Here is a 24,892-nt window from a genome sequence, read left to right as displayed (position 1 = left end):
TTGCCTGTAGACCTGTAGACTACTATTAGGGGTGGTGTTATTCAGGTACTGAATAACACCAGGTAGTGTTTCAGGTAGTGTTTCAGTTTTCATTTCTTCAGGACACTATAATACTACTATTATAGTATGTATAAGTAATATGTGTGTAAAATATATATGTATAATATATATACAATATATAGAATAAGCTTGCATATATATGGTACTATATTAATTATATATGTAATATGTAGGACTATAATAATAGTATCTCATGATTAGACAAACTTCACACCGAGGCTTTCAGTCAAAACATTATTGTCTACTATTGCCCCTCTCTGGGGCACAATCATGAGACACATATCTATTTGCAGCTCATGAATGAGTTAATGAAGAACAAAAACTTAATGCATTTAAGTACTGATCATTTCAATAAAATGGTAGGAATAAAACAAGAACCAAATACAATGTCCTCAGAAAATAATTTGATGGGCTTTAAAAACCCTTCAGGAAGTCCAGGTCCTCAGTGAGAAATTATGGTAGTCACAGATAGTGACCTTGCTTCACCCTCTGGGATGGAAAATGTGTCTGTATATTCACAGATGAGATAGAAGTGTTACATGGAAGCTGCAACACAAGGAGATTTTGAGGAATTGCTCTGATATGGTTGCATCTAGAAAGGGGCAGAACATGGATTCCGAGCTATAGTGAGGGATTATGTTTTGATGAAAAAGCTTCCCTCCATTTAGAATAAAGTGTTAGGGAAGGAAGGTCTGAGCCTTTCCTGACACTTGGCATTTCCAAGCATGCCAGGTACTACATTTGAGTGAAGTCTTACTTCCTGATCTACTACATCCCTGTTGTCCTTTTCTAAGAGATGAGTAAAATAAGTGTCTTAACATAACAAAGCCTGTTTGTTTTCCATTTTCTTCTCTTCACACCACTGTGACCAAAGTCATCAGTAATTCATATCCAATGGAGATTTCATCAGATTCTTAACAAAACTAAACCTACTATAAAAAATGCAGACCTTAAGTATTCCAGAAAGCCCCTTTCAAATCATATCACTTCTCAAAAACAAGATGCAACCTCAGGTGAAAATCCTGCCATATAAGAAAATCTTTTAGTAAGTTACAGTTTAATGAATATGAATGTCAATATTACAGATGCATTTCCAGCAGATTCTTAACTATGATGGCTATTACCAAGAAAAGCCTCCTCCTTTTAAGAAAAGAGAAAGTGCGGACTGAACATTTGCTTTAATTACCAATATTTTGAAGCTATCAACAGGTTTGAATGATATGCATCTACCTTGTTCATTTGTTTATGACATTAACAGCTATACACAATGTTTGGTGTTGCATTGAAAACGCTGGAATTTGTTGTTGCTATACATTATCAGGAGAAATATTAAAAGTAATTTTAAAAAGTTATTGGTTCAGAGCAATGACAATACTAAATTCATTTTCATGATTCTTATACACCTACATTTTTGTGAATCCCAACAGGAGTTTTGAAAAAGCAACAAATATGGAACAGGGTCCAAAATGACAACAGAAATGAAGTTTCTTCCCTAAATAATGATTTATCCTTTAAATGAGAGTGTTGTCTGTCCATGATTGTCTAAGGATATAGGTAATATTTCTTATTGGACCAACTAGAGAGAAGAAATAGAATCACATGTTTGGACACACAACTCTTTTGCATATCTCAGAAAGTCAAGATAGGTCAAAGATTATCAGTTGCTGTGGAAGAAATGTGTCTTTCCCATTGAAGAGATGAGCTTTAGATTTTCTGTTTCCCTTATCAACATGTAGAGTTTGTCTGTTTTAATGACTAAAACTTCCACAGGAAGCTTCAGAATAGTAAAAAGCTCTTCTTCAGTGATATCTGTCTTATTTTCGAGGCTTTCCAGTAACAAAACCCAAGAAACCCAGAGGACCATTACAGCCTCTGTGCACATTTTCCTCACATTTGAAAGCTTGAAACATGAAGGATTAAAAGACAAGTTTAAAAAAAAAAAGTTTGGAAGTTGTGGAATACATCCTATTCATCTTTTTCAAGAGGAAGAGATTGAGAAAACACCAAGTGATTATCCCACTATGACCATCTACAAGGTTTTAAGCAAACAAAGTCAGCACAGACTTCAGAGAGCAGATTGGCTACAACCTGGCCAGCTGTTTGCATCCAATGAGCAGAGCTAAATCTTTCCCATCCAAGTGAAGAAAAAGTGAAATGAGGTATTTTTCTGATCTTGTTGGCAGAAAACTACTTCATAACACCATGAGGTCAAGAAAAGACACTTTGTGGTGGTGTTCACCTATCTATTGCCCTGTGTGAGACCAGCATATACTTAAACCACTGGGGACCAGAAAGTGGTGGGACGAGCAGTCCTGCAGAGAACACCTTACAACTGTTAGCCTCCCACCTTGACAATAAACTGCACAAGCATAATCAATAATCACACTGTTTAATTCCTTTTGCTGACTGTCAAAGGCAGCAGCAAGAACCAGGCTCAATTTCCTTTAGAGTTTGTTTGTTTGAAATAAAACATGCCACATCTTTTCCATGTTTCCTACCATAGGCCTTAAATTTAAAAAGCATTTTCTTATCCAATTCTGTAGGACCTATCCTTTGCAAACACTTGGGAGTGCAGATATTCTGTATGGATGTTCTGTAGGATGGAAAAGAGGAAAATGGAGAAACCCTCTGCCCTTCCTCTGCAGGAATCCAGGTTATGTATTTTAATCCAAGCACTACATTATGCTTCAAGGCATCTCCCATAACAATCTTTTGTCCATTCTTGGTTATCACAATGTCGTGGTTTAGCCCCAGCCAGGAACTAAGCACCACGCAGCCGCTCGCTCACTCCCCCCCCGGTGGGATGGGGAAGAGAATCAGAAGAGTAAAAGTGAGAACACTCGTGGGTTGAGATAAAGACAGTTTAATAGGGAAAGCAAAAGCCGCGCACGCAAACAAAGCAAAGCAAGGAATGCATTCACTCCTTCCCATGGGCAGGCAGGTGTTCAGCCATCTCCAGGAAAGCAGGGCTCCATCACGCGTAATGGTTACTTGGGAAGACAAATGCCATCACTCCAAATGTCCCCCTCCTCCTTCTTCCCCAGCTTTATATACTGAGCATGACGTCATGTGGTATGGAATAGCCCTCTGGTCAGTTTGGATCAACTGTCCTGGCTGTGTCCCCTCCCAGCTTCTTCTGCACCTGGCAGAGCATGGGAAGCTGAAAAGTCTTTGACTGGTGCAGCAACAACTAAAACATCTCTGTATTATCAACACTGTTTTCAGCACAAATCCAAAACATAGCCCCATACCAGCCCCTATAAAGAAAATTAACTCTATCTCAGCTGAAACCAGGACACACAAGGATTGCCTTTTAGACATATGTAAATTCCCAAAACAACAAAATGCAGAAGCTTGAGTAACAGACAGACTTTACTGTATGCTTAAATAAGGTTCATCAGAGCTTGGTTTTCTCCAAGGCAAGAGAGCAACCTGCTCAATCCCTCATCTTTTAGCCTGAGTTACCACACATGAAATACCACAATTTTTTAGTTCAATCACTCAAAGAAATTACTGCAGCCCTGTTGTAGAATACTTGTTCTGAAAACTTCTGTTTGTATGAGTCAGATAAACCAATTCTCGAAGGGATTCAGTGTTTTACAGATGACAGCGCTGAGACTCTGTCATGTTATTGTTTGAAAAGAGAGATGGTTATCTTTGAATTTGATCTGACTACATCCACTGCCAGCAAAAGGGAAAGATGATAAAATGAAACAATTGAGTATTTAATCCTCGTCTGAGGCCGGTGTTCCCATCTTGATGCTATGTCTCCTTCAGTCAAAACTGAGGTCACTGTCACACCTTCCTTAACTGTCAGCCCACGTAGGTGCTGTGTGGCACAGATTTGTATTCTGATACTTGCAATTTCTCAGGATTCAGTTTTACCACAGAGAGTAGCGGTATTTATGCATAAAAATTATTTTAGGAAAACTTATTTGGGATTATTATTGTTTGAGCGAGCACCTATACAGATAAGTAAAAAGGTTTTATATCTAAAACCAGTGTCCTAAGTTAGTTTGTGCTGGTTATTAATATTATTCTCATTACACTGATTTAAACATGAATGAATGCAGCCCCCAGATTGCCTTGCTGACTTGCAATGAGTAATGTGGTGAATGCTCTTGTGTCCTGCAGAAGAGTCAAGCCATAGAAATCTATCATTTTGACCATGACTGTGAACTGCTCTGTAGTCCCTGTAAGCCCAGATGACTTCTTCCCACTTCTCCATACAAACAAATAGTGAAACACAGTTCTGTCCAAAAGAGTCATGGTTCAAAAGAAAATAAAAAGGCAAAGAGATGCTTGTGAAAGTAAAGTTGTTTTACAAGGTTCATGATCAACAAGTTGGAAGCCCACTCCCATATCTGAAAGCATAGGTAAGAATTTCTAAAAGCAGAGCGTCATGGATTATTTGCTGAGTTAAAGAAGTCCTTCAAATGAAGTGTGAACTGGTGAAGGAAAACTCGGTCTATTACTACCACCTCTGAACATCAGAAAAGAGGTTTATGAAAGATACGGCAAAAGAAGGAATTATTCACCCCTAAGTCCAATGGCTTTTCACTGAGAAATAAAGTGAAATATCATTTTTGTTCTTTTTTTTTCTCTCTAACATTTTCAGGGTGTGCCAATGATGTGGAACTTGCACATATAAGTCCCAAAACATTTCAACAAGTTTTCAACCTATAGAAAACATCCAGGATCTTATGGGGGATGTAGTATTCAAAGCACAAACAGTGACTTTATTTTCTGTCTCCTTACAAATTAATGTAATAATATGCTATTAGTTTAAAAGAAGCTACAAATTTCACAACTAATTAAAAACTGCAGCACTAGAACAAATGCAAATCTCTCCTACTACTGAAATACATAAATAATGTCTACCTTATTTCTCAATCTATATAGTTAATATCTCTTCTGAGTTATTTCTTTTTCAACTAATGCAAGGTAGATAGTGAGAACATACAATATTACACCACAAAATCAGGAACAGTTTAGAGGGGATGTAAATTTTCTGCTTGCAGGCATAAAACAACTTCCAGCTGCTGCGGTATTAGGATAATTTATGGTACAATTGACATCCTACACCTGCTGATGAATACAGGTTGCTGTTTAAGACAAGATACTGAATTAGGCAACTGGACTGACTTCCTGGTTCATGGCACAGATCAAGCTTTATGTTCAGTTCTTGGAACAGTTCCAGTTGCATTAATTTTTGATCAGTCAAGAAATTGGGATTCTGCATAGGTATTATCCTTGGTCAGTATTTAATTAATTTGACTCTGTTTATTATGTTTGTTGGTGCTTTCCGCAGTTCTTCAGATGCAAGTGCGACAAGGACTGTATCACAATTTAAATCAGTCTCACTTTCATTGAACATATATATAGCAGCCATTTCTTATCCTGTCTTAGCATATGGTGGTTGCACACTGAGCACACCCACATTGCCCCTTCCGTGCCAATAGAAATAGGTCCATAGGGCAATTATGCAATATGGTACCAGTAAAGAAATTTTGGAATACACAATGCTCCGAAAAAAAACCCAATGATTTCTTAGAAAAATGGATAGTTCAGATCATGTTATTCATAAAATCAAATCAAAGACAAAAATGAAAAGGACATAAATTCCCTCATCCTATTAAAATTTTCAACATTTCACATTTCCTTCTCTCTACATGGGAATAAAAAAAAACCCAAATGAATTTTTAAAAAGCAGAAAATCTTTGTACGTTTCTAGCAAAAGAGAGTGACATTAGGGCTGCAGAATAGGTGCTTATTGGAATCTCACCATTTAAGTCATTTCACTTTTCCTACTTTTTTTAATCCTGTTTCCATAATGGATTTTTGTCCATGTGGCTAATTTAGTATTTGCCTCTCTGTCAGCTGAATTCAGTACCTCCTTAATCTTTTTTTCCAAGATTAAGTTTAAAAGCCAGACCACCACATTCAAACTGCAGCCATGCATTTGATTTATACAACAATACAAGCATTACAGTATTTTTCTCTTCCCCTCCTAGGAACATAATAAAATGTAATTTTACACTGAAAATTGTCTTTGAACAAAATGGCCTGCTCTGACTCAAGCGATCCTTCGTGTGCACATGCTGATTCGTATCTGCCGTCTTTGCTCACTGAAATAAATTATAAGCAACTCAGCAGTGCCAGCTTACCTTCAGCAATATAAGCTGGATTTTGTCCTTGCTCAAGCATCACTTACGGATTCAGCAGCAAAGTGCCAATTACAGATTCTTTGTTACTGTCTTTGCAAGAGACAAAATGAACCTGGCCTGACTTTCACATGGAAAATTGAGTTTGTAGATTTGCAGTTTTAGGAGGAAAAATAAATTTTAAGAAGCAAGCAAAATCTTCTTTTTCACCTGCTACTGAGAAGACCTATTTAGAAGTTGAAAAGAATATGATAAACCAGGACTCAGTCATTCCTGTTTTACAATCTACTTTAGACCTGGACTGCATCAATGCTGAGGTGACAGGCGAAAGAATGAAGGCAATAGCCATGCACATGGTTTTCACTTTAATTGGGATCCAGATGCTATATCACATTGATAGATATAGATGGATTAGCTGGAACGACAATTTTAAATATTTGAGATACTCCCATTTCACTTCAAGTGATGTACCTGTTTAAGTACATTGCTGGTTTGGGGCCTATTTATTTATTTTGTCCAATTTTTATGTTGATATTCCTTCTACAAAACCAAAATCCTGCATAAAAATCCTCAACGCAGTTCTGTGTTTCTAAACTGGACCCACATTTTCAACTGAGTCAACTGATATTACATTTGCATAACTCCTTTGTCTTGCTCCATTAGATAGCCAGTGAAATGAATTGTGTGTTTGTTCAGCTGAAGTTTTTGTGTTACTTAGGCTTCCCTAGAGTATTCAGATTCCTCTGCTACCAGACGCAAAATGTCTTGCCTGCTGTCTAGTGACACAAAGCTTAGTTATCTACTCTGATTTCACTGAAATATACCTACGTAAAGTGGAGGGGATTTTAACAGTTCTGGGCAGTTCACAATTCCTTGGTTTCAAAAAAAGCTGTATTTTAAACAAATCCCTGGAACAATTTCTTCCCCTGGTTATACTAGACATTCTCAGCACCTCTTCACACCTTCTCTTACTAGAGAAGTTTGTTGGAAAATCTGACCCTTGATTGGCAGCCAACCCCGTCATTAGCAGAACATCTCCAGATTAAATTTCATTTTTGATTCTACTCTCTGAAACAAGCTATTAAGATTATCGTATGTAACAATGTTTGCTTGATCTCTGTGTCATCTGAGAAGGGGGAAAGTACTACAACTTTATTGCCGTCTAACTTACTTTACTCTCTGTTTCCAGCACATTTCAAACCCATGCATTTAACACAGTTTTGCTAGCTGCAGTGCAACTCAGAGTTGCAGGCAGTAACAAAGTCAATGAGTAATTGTCTATCCCACAAAACATCTGGCATGCAAGTAGTTTAATGAATCAAAAAGACTACATGGCTACCTGGTGTGACTGCTTAGTTTCCCTGTGCTGCCCTCAGGCTGGCGAGTCCTAGGAAGGTTTTAGCGTTATATCTTTTCTGTTCCTGTTGACAGTGACAAGTGTCCCTACCACTGTCCTGAAGCACAGAGGAAGGCAGCTGCACAGCCAGACAGCTGATGTTTTCCTTTGCAAAGCTTGAATTTCCCTTCCCATTTATCAATGTTGTTTAGGAACTTGACACCTTAATTGGGCACTGAAGCACCACAACATCGTCTTTTTCTTCCTCTTTCCCAAACCTTCTTAGCACTGTGTCGTGCTCCTTCACTTGTGCGCACTCCACTCAGCTTCCACTACCCTGTTTTGATTTTCTGAAGGTCCTGTGGCAAAAATTTAATTAACCATATATACAGAGAAATAATTGCATTGTAACACATTATTAAAATTATCGCTTGAGGTTTGCCGTGAGCTTTGTTCATACATGCAGGATGATACGATTGAATCTGGGGAGGTTCTATCTGTAGAAATACATCCTTTTTGATCTGTTTTAATAACCAGTATAGGATGAATACTCAAAAAAGCATTGGCATTAAATTCCGCAGAGGAAGACTGTGCAAAACCCATTTGTTTTTAAGTGGTGGTACAACAAAATATGTGTTGTATCACGTTACACCTGGTAATTCAGTCTTCACAACAGATATTGCAGCCTTGCTGCTTCCAAACAGCCACAACAGTTGTAGATGCTGCAAATACAATCAAATCTAGCGACTGACATGTTAGATATGACATTTACGGAGAAGGTGCATAGTAATTCCGGAGCCAATGTACCAGCTGAAAAGGAGGAGGCTCTTCTCCCTCTCTCCCCCTCCTCTTGCCACACGCACGCTTTGCACTGGTTTTGGTACCCTTCAGAACCTCTGCTGATCTGAGTCAACTCATAAAATTCCCTCTAAACTAACCTAACAAAACAAAAAACTAGGGGACAAGCAGCTGATTCACCCCAGTAAAAAATTAAATGGGAAGCAAGACGGAGAGATAGAAAGAGAAAGAACCATGAGATTGGAGCAGGGATGGGGAGAAGAGGAGGAAAGAGGAATGGGACTTTCCTGAAGTTATAACCTGTCATATGTGCTCAGGCATAATGTGCATCTTCAACCTAAGTTAGCTCCTTCAACCTAAGTTAGCTGCCAAACGTGACTAGCTTGTGTTAAGGCGAAGCAGCACATATTCTTTCAGTTATGCCTCATCCAGTGAAGAAGCCTATGAGGCTCCTTTAAGGCTCATATCTGCTATAGAAGGAAGACATTAATATATCTGTACGCTAACATGTTTCTAGCTGCCAACTGGCTGCAGCAAGGAGCACAGAGGTCAGGTGTTCAAATCCAGGGTGGACTGGCACTGGCTGAAAATTGTTCATGCCTCTTGATTGCTAGCTGTGGTAATAAAATGTGAAGCTTATGCTCAAGGACAAAGTTCAAATCCAGAGGAGACAAATGGGCTCAAGACACACTGTCAGTGTCAACCTTAACAAAGTGTGCGTATGAGGTAGATGGGTAGAGTTGTCTTCTCAACATGCTGCAGAAAAGCAGTGGGCAAGTTTTGTACATTGCTCATTGCTCTTAGCAGAGAACTCCAGAGAACTGTGTTTGTTCTTCAGTATTTGCAAAAAAAAAGCACTTTCTTTGTGGTGTAAGGTGTAAATGTGGTTGTACAGGTGTAAATATATCTTTTCAGTACATGAAGATTTCTGTTGGCAATATGGCCCTACCGATAAGAATGGTTACTCACTTCACTGCACTAGAAGCTGCTGTGAATGAGCATTCGTTGTCATAAAACAGACATAGGAAATACTGTCCTAAACAGTCAATAATGAAGGTATCAATATTTTCAGTTCTTTCTGTGCTTCTATTCAAATCTTGTGAAAGTTAAGGAGAATTTTTTTCTTTACCTGTAGTTTATTACTTTTAGGTCTTCAGACACATTCAATTCATTCTACACATACTTGAGCCCTTCCTCTTGCTGAAGAAAATCTCGTAGAATGGCTTTTCTGATGCACAGTCAGCATTTTAAAATCTCCTCATTTGTCTTCCCTGATTTTATTGCACACTATTGAATCTGTGTGAATGGTCTGCTTCTTAGAAACTCTGTCTTTCAGTTTAAGTAGCATGGTATTATCAGCAAAGCCATGGTCCTGAAAATCTTAGTCTCCCAAGGCACTACTTTTCTTCATCCTACCTATCTACAGCTTCTCTACCCAGCTTGAGCTACTACTGGAAGCCACAAAGAGAACACACATTTCTTCATCAAGTTTACTTTGCATTTTTAAATGGAAAGGGTAACTTGGGAGGAATACAGAGATATTGTCTGAGCATGCAGGGTTGAGTTTAGGAAAGCCAAAGCACAAGTGGAATTGAATCTGGCCAGGGATGTCAAAGACAACAAGAACGGCCTCTATAAGTACATGGGCGACAAAAGGAAGACTAGGGAAAACGTGAGCCCACTGTTGAACAAGGCAGGGGACCTGGTTACACAGGACATGAAAAAGGCTGAGGTACTGAATACCTTCTTTGACAGTGAAAACGAATGACAACACTCACTTTGGATGAACAAATTATCCAAAGAAGAAAACGGTCTGAGGCGTTGACAAGGTCTCTGTGGTTTTTTTCTTTTTTTTTCATGGAGCAGAGGGAGTCTCATTTTACTCTACACTGCTAGCAGGTAGGAAATATCTTTGCAGAAAATACTGTGATTTTGTAGAAAGCCCATGTTTACTAGCTATTAATGCACCTTGCAAAGATATCTCAAAGTTTCCCTTTTATAATCCTTCTGACTCAGATTTGACATACCCTATTCAAATGGGTATTTAAAATTGCCAAAGAAGAAAGAAATTAAGAACTAAACACATGGACTCCCAAAGAAGAGACAAATTGGTTGAATTGCTCTGGTTTCTTTTTTCTTTTCTCTGTTTTCTTCCATCTGTTTAACTGCAACCTCCAAAACTTACACCAAGAATTCTTGCCTTGCGCAAGAGAACATGAAGCTGCTCACTAACAAATGCTGAGGGATTTCATAACTAAGCAGATTTTCATCCGGTTCTTCAGAATAAGTGTCAGTTCCAACACTTTTCCAAGGAAATGCAGACAGAAATTCATTCAATGCCAACCTGTCTTTCTAACTGCTTTCCTGACAGCCTGTGTGGGAGTTTTACCTGTTCCTGACTTCAGGACAATATGGACAATCACCATGGGACCATTTTTCCACTGCAGTGATGTTTTCTTAATTTTTTTTTGCCATTGCAGGGAAGCATTCAAACTGACTGCAGAAAGACGCGTTAAATCCAATGCAGATATAGACCTTCCTGCTGCTCAGAGTAACCTCTTGCCCACTCAGAAGGAGGAAAGCCCAGGCTCAAACCTCAGCTGCACTTGATTCAAAGCAAGGACTTCATCTGACTTTTTTGTCAGTCCTTCAGAGTATGGAAGACTCTGGTGTATTGGCTGGTTTGCAAAGCTGCAAGAGGCCAGATAATCTCATATCAGACACATTATGAAATCTGACATTCCCATGCCTTAAGAAAATCACTTTTCCCTGTGTCAACGCTGTAAGTGCTCTGAGGCAGGAAGATATTTTAGAACATGTTTTGTATGCGTCATACAGAGGTTGGACTTCTAGATGTTGCAGAAACACAAATAATCATCCTCAAAAATATGATAATAATTTTTTAGAGTTACAACAGCGATTCACAGATACTACTGCATTAGGCAGTGTATATACACAGAGCTTAACAGAATGCTCGTCCCCAATAAGTTTCTATTAGAAGCATAAGACACAGGACAACAGACTTCTAGAGGCAAAATCCTATATCCTACACCTGTATGTATTTCAGCATATCCTATACTCAATTCCATCTTTCAATCTGATAACATAAGCCTTATAAACCAGAGAAAGAGGTAGAAAAGTTTCTTAAAAGAGCACAGATACCAGTCCTGTCACCTCTAATGTTAATATATCATGTCTACAAAAAGCACAGATATCAGTCCAGTCACCTGCAATGCTAATACATCATATGTACTCCGTCCTCTAAACCCTTCCAGCTACATCCTCACCAGAAGTGTTAAATGAGCCCTAGAAAAACACCTTGTTGACATTTGTGTGTTTTGTTCTCACCTGCTGCAACTGTATCCAAGTATTCACATAAGAGCTGAAACAAATTACTGGAATAAACAAGTTGTTTTCTTTTGTAAGCTGTTTATCAAATGTGGATGTTCCTTTTTCCCCTCTGACTTAACACATTGAATTAATGTACAGCAGGCAGACTGTCTCCAAGGATGATTATCGAAATCTCAGGTTTCTAGGCCCTCAGAGACATTCAGCTCATGGTATCTCCCAACTACAGGCAGAAACACACCAGTCCTACTCTCATCGTGATCAGCAGGACTAGTGCAACCTTAAATACACTTCTGTCTCAAGCCACAGCAGAAAGCTAATTACCCTGAATTGTCCTTCAAAAGTTACACAGTCATAGCATTGAGTATTTCCCCTCAAGGGAAAATAAACCATAGCATCACATTTTATCTACTATCAGACTTTGTTCAGGGATTTTCTGCCAATGGGGTGCTGAGAAAAGCTACCTCTCCTGGTCTCATCTCACAAGTACCATGACCTTTTGGTTTTATTGTTTTGCCTGGTTGCTTTTGCTTCTTCCTCTTGAAATAAAATGCCCATTTTACACCTTTTCTATGGTGTTGTCCCACAGGGCGCACAATCGATCATACACCTTTGATTAGTTTGTTTTTCAAAAAACCAGTGTGATGTCATATTTGTTGTAGCAGTTTTCTCTGGGGGACACAAGATTCATTTTCATTCGACTTTGAAATCTCAGTTGGCCATTGCTTGAAAAATTCCCCATAGAGTTTTGTTGCACATCACTGAGTTCTCCTACTACTGTGCAAAGATTTCAGAAAAAAAGAAAAAAATATTTTAAATATATTAAATTGCACTCCATTTGATGTGTACATGCCTCCATTTTAGATGTGTAGCAACTTGTAAGCATAGACTCTACTTCTGTCAGGATCACCTGTCAGCAGGAAAATATCATATCTAAAGTATCACATTCCCATCTGAAGGGAATGCCATACCTTTTAAGGGGGTTTTTGTTTGTTTTTTTTGTTTGTTGGGCTTTTAATTTTCCTCATGAAATGTTGAGTGGGTACTAAACAGGACAAAGAAATTAGTCCATCCATCAGAGAAACTTGCTTCAGACATATTTATTTTTGCTTTCCTTTTCAATAGCTTCCAAGTACAGTTGGATTATTTTTTCCCACAGAGAAAGTTGCTAGAGCCCGTATGAATTAATGCGTTCTACCTGGTTGTATTGGGTCTGGCTGGGATGGAGTTAACTTTTGCCATAGGAGCCCATATAGTGCTGTGCTTTGTATTTGTAGTAGAACAGTGTTGATAATACACAAGTGTTTTGGCTATTGCTGAGCAATCCTCACACAACATCAAGGCTGCCTCTCCAACGACTCCTCCCCAAAGGCCAGTAGGCTGGGGGCAGAAAAGAGTTTGGGAGGGAATATAGCAAGACAGATGACCAAAGCTGACCAAAGGGATATTCCATACCATACGAAATCATGTTCAGCAATGAAAGCTAACAGGAAGGAGAAGAACTGGGGGGGACATTTGTTATTAAGGCATTTAAATTCTGAAGAAACTGCTCCGTGTATTGGGGCCCTGCTTCCCAGGAATTGACTGAACATCACCTACTGATGGGAAGTAGAGAATAAATCTTTTTTTGTTGCTTTACTTCTGTGCACAGCCTTTACTCTTTTTTCATTAAACTGCCTTTACCTTGACCTATGAGTCTTTAAACTTATTTTGTCCCCTGTCCTGCTGAAGAGAGGGGGGAGAGACAGCAGCTTGGTGGGCTCCTGGTGGCCAGCCAAAGTCAACTGCCACATTAGTGCAAATAATTAACTTTTATTTATGTCCATATTTTTGATAGAGCTACCCGAACAGACAGTATTATCATTATAGAGGTACATGTGCAAATACGCTATGCATTGGCCATCATCATGCCATGCCTAAGAGTTAGTTTAGACTTTGTAACTACTCACTTAGGGCTCAGACTTCATAGCACTAGTTACGACTTGACAAGATTCAGAGTTGATTCATGATGACCTTGATTCAAGCTTGACGGTGCTTTAGGACCAGACTTGGAGCTTCCCTCTGCAGGCTGCAGAGGATGAGCCTTTGAGGCATCTTGCTTCAATGTGCGCTTGAGCCTCAGCCTGGATTGTGAGTGAGGCAGTCTCGGGCTTTCACCCACTCCTGGTCAAGCCCTTGCACAAATCAGAGGTACCTGAAAGCAGACAGAGACATTTCATTCCCTTCCATGGCCTTGTCTTCAGCAACTGCCCCTCTTAACCATTCCTAACAAGCTAAACTGGCTGTTTAGCCAGGTTTAGTGTGACCTTTGGTCTTGTCCAAAGGCCAGCAACTAGGCTTAATCATAAGTCACCTTACATTCCCCCAAAATCAGGGTCTTTTACATTCATTCACTGCAAGTTAACCCCTAGCTTCATACCATTTCCCTACAAATAGACTCATCCCAGGATTCACCTGTTCTTGCATTATGTGATAGAGTGGGGTTTTTTATTGGTTTTGCTTTTGTTCTTGTTGTTTTTTATGAAACTGTCTGCTTCATGAATTAAGTGGTAACGTAATTCTGCTAGGCAAAATTCCTCAGGAGTATTCTCTATAAATAAAGTTGTCAACTCTTATAAAAACATCGAACACATATATTCAGATAAATGTCACTCCACCTGAAACCTATTTGTTGTGTCCAAATTACAGCTTAGGTTGTTGACATTTTCCACTAATTTGTTTCTCTACAATTTTTGCAATTTACATGAGCCAAGGAAACACACCTAATATGCAAAGTCAATAATTAATTGTTCAACTAATTAAAAACTGCAAAGTCAATCAATGAATGATGTTAGCCCAGCTACAATGCTATTAACACATAGCTAAAATAATCCAGTTATTAAAGCTCATTCATCATAATGATAAAGTTAAAACTGATACACACAAACTACCCCTTTCTGTGGTGTCACGCTCACCATCCTGCTCCTAAGATCCGACATCAGTTTGGGGATGTCTCATCAGCTTAAGATGACACATCAGCATCCTGAGTCCTTTGCTAGGACAAGTACGATATCAAGGAGGGGGGGTTTCTTCCTTCTAGCTCCTGCATCCACGTGGATTCATCTTTGCATGGCTGCTGACACAGTTCTCTAACTTGATCTTCAGTCATTCACAGTTCCATCTAATATCCAAATTTACCATATATCATTTACCAGATACATGTTTTTTGTTTTCTCTGTTATCCAGAAAACTATCTTTACCTAGTTCCCAAGACCATATTGTTTCAATGACCAGTAGCTGATCATTGGTGAGCTGTCTGTGGCCATGGGCCTTTGGTATCCTCCTACACCCACAGCTGCAAGGCCTTTGCTATCTCCCAGTGCCTGTAACTCTTCTGTAATTCATTCTCATGCCAGTGTTATAGACAGTTCATTCTACACTGAATAACTAACAACCTGTTGTTATTATCTCTTGATGCAGAGATATATAACAGTAGGACTTACTTACACTACACAACTGTACACAGCTAAGAAAAGCTAAACCAAATTAGATAATAGTCCTCTGATTGTTAAGCAACTTCTGTTTCAACTAAACAAGCTGAAAGAAAGCACCAGGTAGGTGGCATAAGTCAAGAGAAAGCCTGACAAATCCCAAGGTCTGCATTTTTAGCTTAGCACAAAGCCTGTGACCTGTTATCAGTATGACAAAACCCTATTCACTGGCTTTACACTCTGCAGCTTAACAGGAACCACCAGCCCCCTTAAATCTTGATGCAAGATGTGAACTTCCTATTTTTCTGAGCTAGAAATGAGATTAAAATCCAGTCTGTGACTGACAGTCCTTGAGTAAGAAAAACAGTTTACAGGAAGAAAACATTCTTTCCTCTCCATTTCATAGAAAAAAAATCATAATGAGTCAGTCTTGCTTTGGATTTCTGTTGATCTGTCAATGAAACAAATGACAAAAGTATAAATGCAGGTAAAAACTGGAAAATCACTTGTGTATTCAGGACTTCATTACACCAAGTGAGTCAGATTTATGAGTATTCAGTTATTAGAAATAACTTTCTAGCTGCTGGTGGGAACTATGTATCTTTATTAAGGGGAAAATTTCTTCCCAAATTTTGATTATATTAAAATGCATGAGTAAATATATTAAATACATTTTTCCTATATGCACCAAGCAACAGATAAATCAGTGCTTACATGTCTAAATCACCAAGAAAATAGCCAATATTCATTATTATTCAAACTATATTTTTATATTAGCTCTACAGTAGCGAAACAAAACATTTCTAACAGTATGACTCAAAAAACAATTCAAGCAAATGAAGTGGATCTCCATATTATGCAAAGATTTGTGTATGAGAAGAATGATGCTGTCCCCTATTTCCTGTAATATTGAATTCAGAGTATGAAGAATATGTCAAACCAATAGACCTGGTGACTTGTTATCTCCTTTCCACAAGTACAAAATAATCTCTAAAAGGACCTGCACTACCTGTGTGCCTCAAAATCCAAGCCTACAGGGACCGGCTACAGGAATGAGAGCATTTTCAGTCTCCAGCACCATGGAAGTCAACAGAAGTCCTTTCACTGATGAACATGAGCAGAGGTCTGGCCCTCCATCATACTCCTCTCTGGTGAGTCCACCATGCAGACTGTCAACGGTGCCAGAGGCAGTGGTGAAACAATTGCACTCTCAATATGAGGAAGGGGGTGCATCATTTCTACCCTGATTTACAGTCAGTTCTGGAGCATTTTGTGCCCTCTTAAACCAAACGCAGACCATTCATGACAAACTCTTTAAGTACTTTACTGTTGAATCCCCAGTCACAACAAACAAGAATATTCTGCCATGGTGAGTTGCCTTTTATTCCTCCTCACAGACCATCATTTATGTTTTACATCCCTGTGGAAAACAGATGAGTCAGGCTGAAAAATCTTGAACAACAGACCTGCTTGGACCACAGACTGTTGCTAAAGGTGTCGGCTGTTTGCATGGTATCATTTGGATCAGTTCAGATAGCCCAAACTATAAACCAAACTTGTCCACATTTATTTATTTTGAGACCAGATCCAAATGCTATTGGATCAGCATTCTGTTAACAGTTAGCAGCATCCTCTGTCTGCTCAGCCATATATTTATAAACATTTAGGAGCTTCAAGAGGTTTTCAGAAGTGACTCTGTGAAGAACTGAAAATTGATGCGTCTACTAATCTCACACAGCTTTGCAAGGTCTTTCTACAAGCACGTGTTATTGTTCTGGTAGCTGCCTACAAGAATTAAGTTAGAGTTGAAAAAAAATAATAAAAAGGTCAGATTCTGACACTCCCTGTCTTGTTGAAGATCTCTTACTCCAGCGTGTTGGTGCAGAGGTGAAATGTCCTTTGACCAAAAATAAAGCATGGAGGACTTGATTCAAAATACATTCAACTGTTAATGCATGTCAGAGTAACATTATCCATCTTGAAACTGCACAAAACTAAGATTTGCACATTCTAATAATTGTCACAAATCTTTTTCTAGAAAGTACGTAGAAAGCTACCTCAAGAGATAAACCTTTCAATAAACATTCACCAGAAGTGACAGACATGTAAGTCAGAATTCTCTTATCACTAAATTTCTCTTCAGTCCTGTGAAAAGAGCCCAAACACTCTCACAGACTGGGCTACATTCTTTGGTACATGGGGCACAAAGAGGAGTTCTCATTTGTGGATACGACTACAAGGTCTCATAACACTGTGCTAAATAGTTCCCTGGCATGGGCTCATGTGTCACAGCTAAACATTTGTCTACATTTTGTACATTAAGATCATGTAAGTGCACATGCAGATCATGCTGATGAGCATGCTGTTTAACAGAATTTACAATAAATTATGTTCTTGTTTTGGTTGCTAGTTCTTGTGTAATTAACAATAGTTAATCTCCAGTTTAACATACTGTTTGAATGAATGACAAGCACAAATAGCATAATGACATCTCACAAGATTACATGCTCCAGCCATAAGACAATATCTTAATTATGTATACCTTTCTGTGCATCCCTTGGCAGGAAAATCTCCATCAGCTCACTTAACTCACACATATGCAGGAGAGTTCTGGCAGCATGAAAATCTGAATTTAACTGCTGTGGATAGATTTGTGATGTTTGGAATGACTGTGATGTAGGTAGCATTAAATTTGCTGTGCCATTGTACATGGCTTTCTCAAGAAAATTTTGTCAAGGAAGAAGAAAGGTATGCAAATTAGAATGTTGTAGAATACCTAATCTATTCATTAAGGATATTCTTGCATTATCATTTTGTAAATCAATTTAAGAAATGAAGAACTATTAAGATGATTGTACTTAAAGCTTTCAATCAAGACTGATCACCCATTAGTCCCATTTCAGAAGCACAAATAAGTATCTGGTTTCTGTCCTGCAGCCTCATTATTCACATTTTATATATCTCTGTTTACAGACACACATGGAGAAGAACAGAGATTCAGCTCCAGAACTATAGCAACCACGTTAATTCTACTCACCCAAATACCTGAAAGAACTTTGCAAGAAAGATGAATATTCACATTTTTAAAATGGGAAATGAAAATAGGAACAGTCTGATCCAGTTTGGACTAGAATCCAAGCCTCCTGAGTAGAAAGCCAATAGCCCTTTTAACCAGACCATACTGCCTACTTTAAAGCATGGCAGATACAAGTAAACCAAGTCACCTGCTCTCAGATCATCCTCAAGTGTCCATGTGGGGTCTGCGCTCCAAGCACAACCTGCACTGCTCCAGACTCTGCCAGCACAGTTCAGACAGTGAATCTACATCCAAGGAAGCCATGCTGGCACAAAAAATGTTATAGTCATAGACACATTCCCTATAACTAAGCCTTCACCATCTGTTCCAGACTGTAAATGCAACGAAAATGAACATAATTTGCAACTCAATCATGTCATAAAAAGTAAAATATAAGTGATTTAACTGTGTGTCCTTTACTCAATACAGCCGCTGTGCTTTCATTTACAAATGTTACAAACAGAAATCATGTAACCACTCTTCTTCCCCAATAGTTATGTAAGAAAGCTAAGATCCCCTTTTTTTAAATCTCTTTTCAAGCCTTAAAGGAAACTTTAAGGATGTGCTCGTAAAAGAACTTTTCCTCCCGCTGCCTGAGCTTCATATGCTGCCATACAAATCGTATTATTCACTATGCTTCTATTTTCCAAGCCGCTAACAAAAATCAGTGTTCAACAACCCAACACAGAGTACTTCAAACTGGATGTCAGACCCCTGGGAGATAAGCATTAAAAGGAGATGATCCTCTCTTAAAAATCTCTGTTGCTGTGATGTGTGTAAAACCATTTCAAAAGCATTGGCTCAGCAGCTGGTGTGTTGAAACAGCATCTCAGCACGCTCACCAGTACTGTTCTATGGTCTGCTTGTCTGTGATTACCTGTTTTACAGACAGGTTATACTCTCTTTGTATCTCAGAACAAATGTCTTTCTGTGCTTTTGTGCCACATCTCAAAACTGTCTCTATTCCACAACCAGGTATGCAGGTGGAACTGGACCAAAAGAAACAGCAAATATTGGTCCAATCTTACTAATTCAGTAATAAATTCTCCATCCCAGTTATATAGTATGGAGACATTACCCAAAAACACATACCCAAAGAAGTCCTCTCTAATTTAGGGACTTCTCAGATAACCTGTGCAGTGGTTGGTCTCTAAGCTAGAGATCAGGAGGCAGAGTTTTATACCAGCATCTCTGGCCTAGGACCCTAAATCAGGAAAGGTATTCAACAGGAGATAGCAACAGCTGGAGGCCCCATTTAACCCAGTTAGGCACAGAGGATTAAGCACTGAACTTTTGTCCTTGTGTGTATCTTCTGCCATCACAACTTCATTTAGATAGCGGAAAAATCTAGTTACTCAGGAAAAAAAGTCATGAAGCATAGAAAATATATGTTGCAGACAGTTGTGTACACAAACATTTGTATTAACACAATAAACACAAACTGAAGCGATTGCAGAGATCATGCCAGAGTGGCAGATCTAACCTTTTTAAAGGGAAGGTTAACATGTTTCTGTCAAATACGAAGCCATTATTTTGTATAAGGTAATGTTATGTGTACCTAACCCACGCAACAATTTACTAAACCTTCATTCTGTTAAATAAAGTGATTGCAATGGTGCCATTGCAGTCTTTTATGAAGCAACAAGCCAGCTGTCAAGTGGATAAACTCTGAGGCCAAAGGGAAAGAACAGGTTTGTATGAATGTGATACCACATGAATTATGCAGCTTGAGTGTTTGAATAAGCATACGTATTTATTTCTTTGCTTGTTTAAAAGTGAATCGTTGTTTGTGCACTGAATGCAAACTGAAGAAGTACAAGGGTGTACTGGTTTTGGCTGAGATGGAGTTCAGTTTCTTCATAGTAGCTTGTTTGGGGCCAGCAGCTGTATGGTGCTCAGCTGCTGGCCATGGTTAAACCACAACACAGGGAGACAGAGGAAATTATTACGCTAGCATGGCAAAGCACACTTCCCCAGAAACAGCATCACATCATTCAGGTGGAGAAAAGTTTCAACTACAAATCCCATTTGCATTTGTTCAGTAGTGTAATAAATAAACTAATAAGAAGAAAAGTCCCACCGAATGGCCACTACAACCATGCTCCTAAGAAAATTCTCCACCACTTTTGAGTTCTGAGAAATATAGTTCTGAATCATCCAGAAAAAGAAACTTTCCATACCTCTGTCATAAAGTATTAAACGTTAAAGTTAAAAGGAGATTATACCTAAGGCATTCAAATCCTACTATGTGATACACTGAGGATAAATGTCTGACTTAGTTGAAAAACATTTTTTTGCATCTAATTGCTGCCAGATGACGACTGTCTAGGCTGAGTGTATTCTGCAGAAAGCTGCTCTCAAGCATGTGCTTCAGCTGAGAGACACCACATCTAGGTGCTCAGAAGGAGATAATTCTAACTCATTTACTCTCTTTGTGTAGAAAGTATGCTTGCCTTTTGGGTTAAGAAAGTATGTTTTGATGCAAGACGTATGAATCTACTTCTTTGCCTCTATTTTTCAGGTAATCCTAAGCAAACCACAAGGAAACCACTTCCTCCTTCGATACCTGAGTTCACCTTTGAGTCAATGGGAAAGTGGAAAGGTTTCATTGCTCATCCCCACCACACTCCTTCTCCATTCCTAGAGTGTGTTTTTATAATATGTTTTTTTGAACAGGGAAGTCAATCAAGATGTGATTGTAGAACGTTGCTCTATTAAAAACAGGGTCAATTTCAGATCCCTTTTATGGTAGGATGAATGACAGATGAAAGTCCACAACCTTCTTCCGTTATGCAACATACCTTAAAACACTAAAAACCCATTATGTACATCAGGCTAGTATACTAGTGAGAAATGTTTTGAAAACCATCAGCTGCTTAAGAAAATAATCTTTTCACTTCAGGCAACAACATTTATGTGTTGTGTCTATCTGTTTAAGCTTATTAATTGACAGTAGTTCCTCTGAACCCACCAGGGGTTTCTTACAGTGTAAAATTCACCCTGAGCATTAATGTTTACAGCACTGGATTCAAAGTACTTGCTATTCATCTTCTGGATCTGGCCTGCTTTAATGCTATTGATGAAGTCAGTATTTTTCAGATTAGATATAAACTTGGAGTTCTGAGTGCTGATGACTCTCCTAGATTTCGTGATATCTGGACTCTTGGACAATTTCACTTTAAACAATTGTTTTGGGACCATCTAATTTTTCCTTGCCTGAAAGATTGTCCTTCGTGGACATGCTTGGAACTGGCTTGAGGCACTCTTGTGGCCCTCAGGTTATAGGGTGGGCAGCTATGATTCAGCATCTCCTTGAACTGCTACTTGTCTTTGAACACTGCCATGTTTCATGGTAGGAGTGGCTGCATTTCAAAGAATGCTGACCCAAGCTTTTCAGGTACAACTTTAGTGTTTATTGGACACCTGATTTATTTTCCTTGCTCTCATCTTGTTGCTAATTTCTAAAGAAACCTTCAGCTTCCTGATAAAATGCATGCAAATTTTAAGTATAAGATACAGTTATGAGTTTGCAGTGACTTTGTCAGCTGACAGACATTCTTAGATAGTCTTGTCTATTTCCTGAGGCTCATTTCACCGTGTCTACACAACTTTCAAATTAAAAAATCAGGTTTTCATTTCCAGCCTATTTCTAAAATAGTATTTTACTTTATTCATCTTTCATATATGAAGTTAATTGTTGTCACATTTGTCAGTTATCATTTATTAAATTGCTATCAGATGTTTGTACTCTATACGAAAACCTCAAATGTCAGCTCTGAACTGTAAGGTTTTTAGCATGTCAAGCAATGGTAGTAAAAGGCAAACAGAAATGCTGAAAGATTTTTTAGTAACCTTAATAAATGTGTTGGCTGCATCTTAGTTAACTAAAATAATGAGTAATTATAATGATATTTTGATCAGGTTTAGCCAAGCTGTCTGAATCAGGCAAATCACTATAAGGCCATTTACTTCAAAGGCAACACTTCCAATTCTTCTTAATTTTCCGGCAGGTTGTGATGTTTATAACCAGACATGGCTGATGGCAGAAAAAAAAATTGTCTATCAATGCAATTTTCTGTAAACATTTCACCAGGCAAAGGCACTGGTAAAGAGGATGGCTGAAGCAGGAATTAAAAACAAAATATAATCTTTGTGGAAGTTTAATTTCAGATAATTAGCAAATTCACCTGATTTTACTTGTATGATGGTGACTAAGTAAGTATGAATTTTAGCTGCTCTCATCTGTCAGTTCAGTCACAGTCAACCTCCTTAGCATGCCCTAACAGCAAATAAACACTTTATAACCTCCCGTCATGGAGGTTATAAAGTTGAGATACACATACAGAAATGAGACAGAAGACTTCACGTGATTCTTTTTATTCAAAATGCAACAGTGCTAACAGAGTGTACTGGTTTGGCTGGGGTAGAGTTAATTTCCTTCACAGTAGCTTGTATGGTGCTACATGTCATGGTCCAACCCCAGCCGGCAGCTCAGCCCCACACAGACGCTGGCTCACTCCCCCCCCGGTGACATGGGGGGAGAGAATCAGAAGAGTAAAAGTGAGAAAACTCGTGGGTTGAGGTAAAGACAGTTTAATAGGGAAAGCAACAGCTGCACACACAAGCAAAGCAAAAGGAGGAATTCATTCCCTGCTTCCATCAGCTGGCAGGTGTTCAGCCGTGTTCAGGAAAGCAGGGCTCCATCACACGTAACGGTTACTTGGGAAGACAAATGCCATCACTCTGAACGTTGCCCCTTCCTTCTTCTTCCCCCAGCTTTATATGCTGAGCAAGACTTCATATGGTGTGGGATGTCCCTTTGGCCACCTGGGGTCAGCTGTCCTGGCCGTGTCCCTCCCAACTTCTTGTGCATCCCCAGCCTCCTCGCTGGTGGGGTGGGGTGAGAAGCAGAAAAGGCCTTGGCTCTGTGTAAGCACTGCTCAGCAATAATGAAAACATCCCTGTATTATCAACACTGTTTCCAGCACAAATCCAAAACATAAACCCATACTAGCTATTATGAACAAAATTAACTCTATCCCAGACAAAATCAGCACACTTTGTTTTGGATTTGTGGCCAAAACAGTGTCAATAACACATCAATGTTTCAGCTGTGGGAAGCAGTGAATGAATTCCTTATTTTGCTTTGTTTGTGCACACAGCTTTTGCTTTACCTATTAAACTGTCTCTATCTCAACCCATGAGTTTTCACGCTTTTATCCTTCTGATTCTCCTGCCCACCCCACCAGGGGGAGGGAGCAAGCGGCTGGGTGGGGCTGAGCTGCCTACAAGGTTAAACCACAACACACACACTCTGAGAAATGTACATTGTCACTTCTTTGCATCTCTGAGTCTGGTATTTACAGAATTTTTAGAGATATAAACTGAAGATCTCAAAACATCTCACAACCTGCTCACTGATCAAAATCCTGGGTTATTACTGAAGTGAAATGTAAGCAACACAATGTTGCGAAACTAACCTTTTCTTCTTTTCCTTTTCTCCATTTTCTAGTACGCAACAGCTTAACAAATATGCCAATTTGTGAAAAGCATACAAAAATCCAAATGGCACTCTTTAATGAATTACATGTTTACTGAACACATATTGGCCAGTCAGCCTCACCTCTGTACCCAGTAGGATGCTGGAACAGCTCCTCCTGGAAGATATTCTGAAACATACAGAAGACAGGCTGGTGATTCGACAGGGCCAACATGGCTTCGCCGTTGGCAAATCATGCCTGGTAATCTGGATGGAGACATCATCTGGCAATGGACGATGATGTCAGCAAGTGCTGGACTGTGACATCACTGAGTGATGGACTGTGACCTCGCGTCCCTGGCTGCTTATCTTCAGGCGCCGGCAGAGCCCGGCCCAGCCTGGCTCGTGCCTGGACTCCTGCCGAGCGTGCCCGCGAGGTCTGGAGGGTCGAGCGAGGCTTTCCCTGGTGCTGGGTGGTGCTTTGGGGGCTGCCGTCGGCAGCTCTCGGTGCCCGTCCCGGAGCCATCGCCTGTGTTTCCCCGGCCCTGCCTGCTTCAGGCAGCCGGGCTCCGCGGGACGTGCTTGCAGCAGCGGAGGTGAGCTGTGCGGGGAAACGTCCCCCCGGGGCGGCCGTGGGGTGGGCCATGGGGCTCGGGGAGCTGGGAGGGTGTCCTTCCTTCTCGAGGGGCCCGGGCATTTCTTCCTGCCCTGCGGGGGACAGCGAGTGACCATGGCCTCTCTCCCTTTTGCAGCGTGCAACACCCTTTGGCAGCACCGGTGAGGAGGAGCAGCTCCTCATCCTCTGCTCTGCCCAATACGCTGTGGAGCACAAACATGGCCACGGAGACAGACTGGAGCTGCCCCATCTGCCAGGATGCTCAAGAGGACGTCGCTTTTGTCATGCCCTGTCACCACCAATTCTGCCTGGGCTGCATCCTGCGCTGGACAGAGATTAAACCAGAGTGCCCCCTCTGCAGAAAACAGATAGAGACTGTCAGGTTTTCTGTCCGGGGAGAAGAAGACTATCTACAGTGTGTCATCACACCCTCCGAAGTGTTGCCAGATGCCAGCAGCCAGGCAGGAAGAGCTCCCGGAGACCTGGCTGAAAACAGTCTCCATCACCCCGTGGCGTCCCCTCCGTCCTCTCCGCAGGGGATGCTG

The sequence above is a fragment of the Ciconia boyciana genome, chromosome 4, assembly GCF_034638445.1.
Source record: "Ciconia boyciana chromosome 4, ASM3463844v1, whole genome shotgun sequence".
In the NCBI taxonomy this organism is placed as follows: Eukaryota; Metazoa; Chordata; class Aves; order Ciconiiformes; family Ciconiidae; genus Ciconia; species Ciconia boyciana.
Note: the sequence above shows the minus strand (reverse complement) of the source record.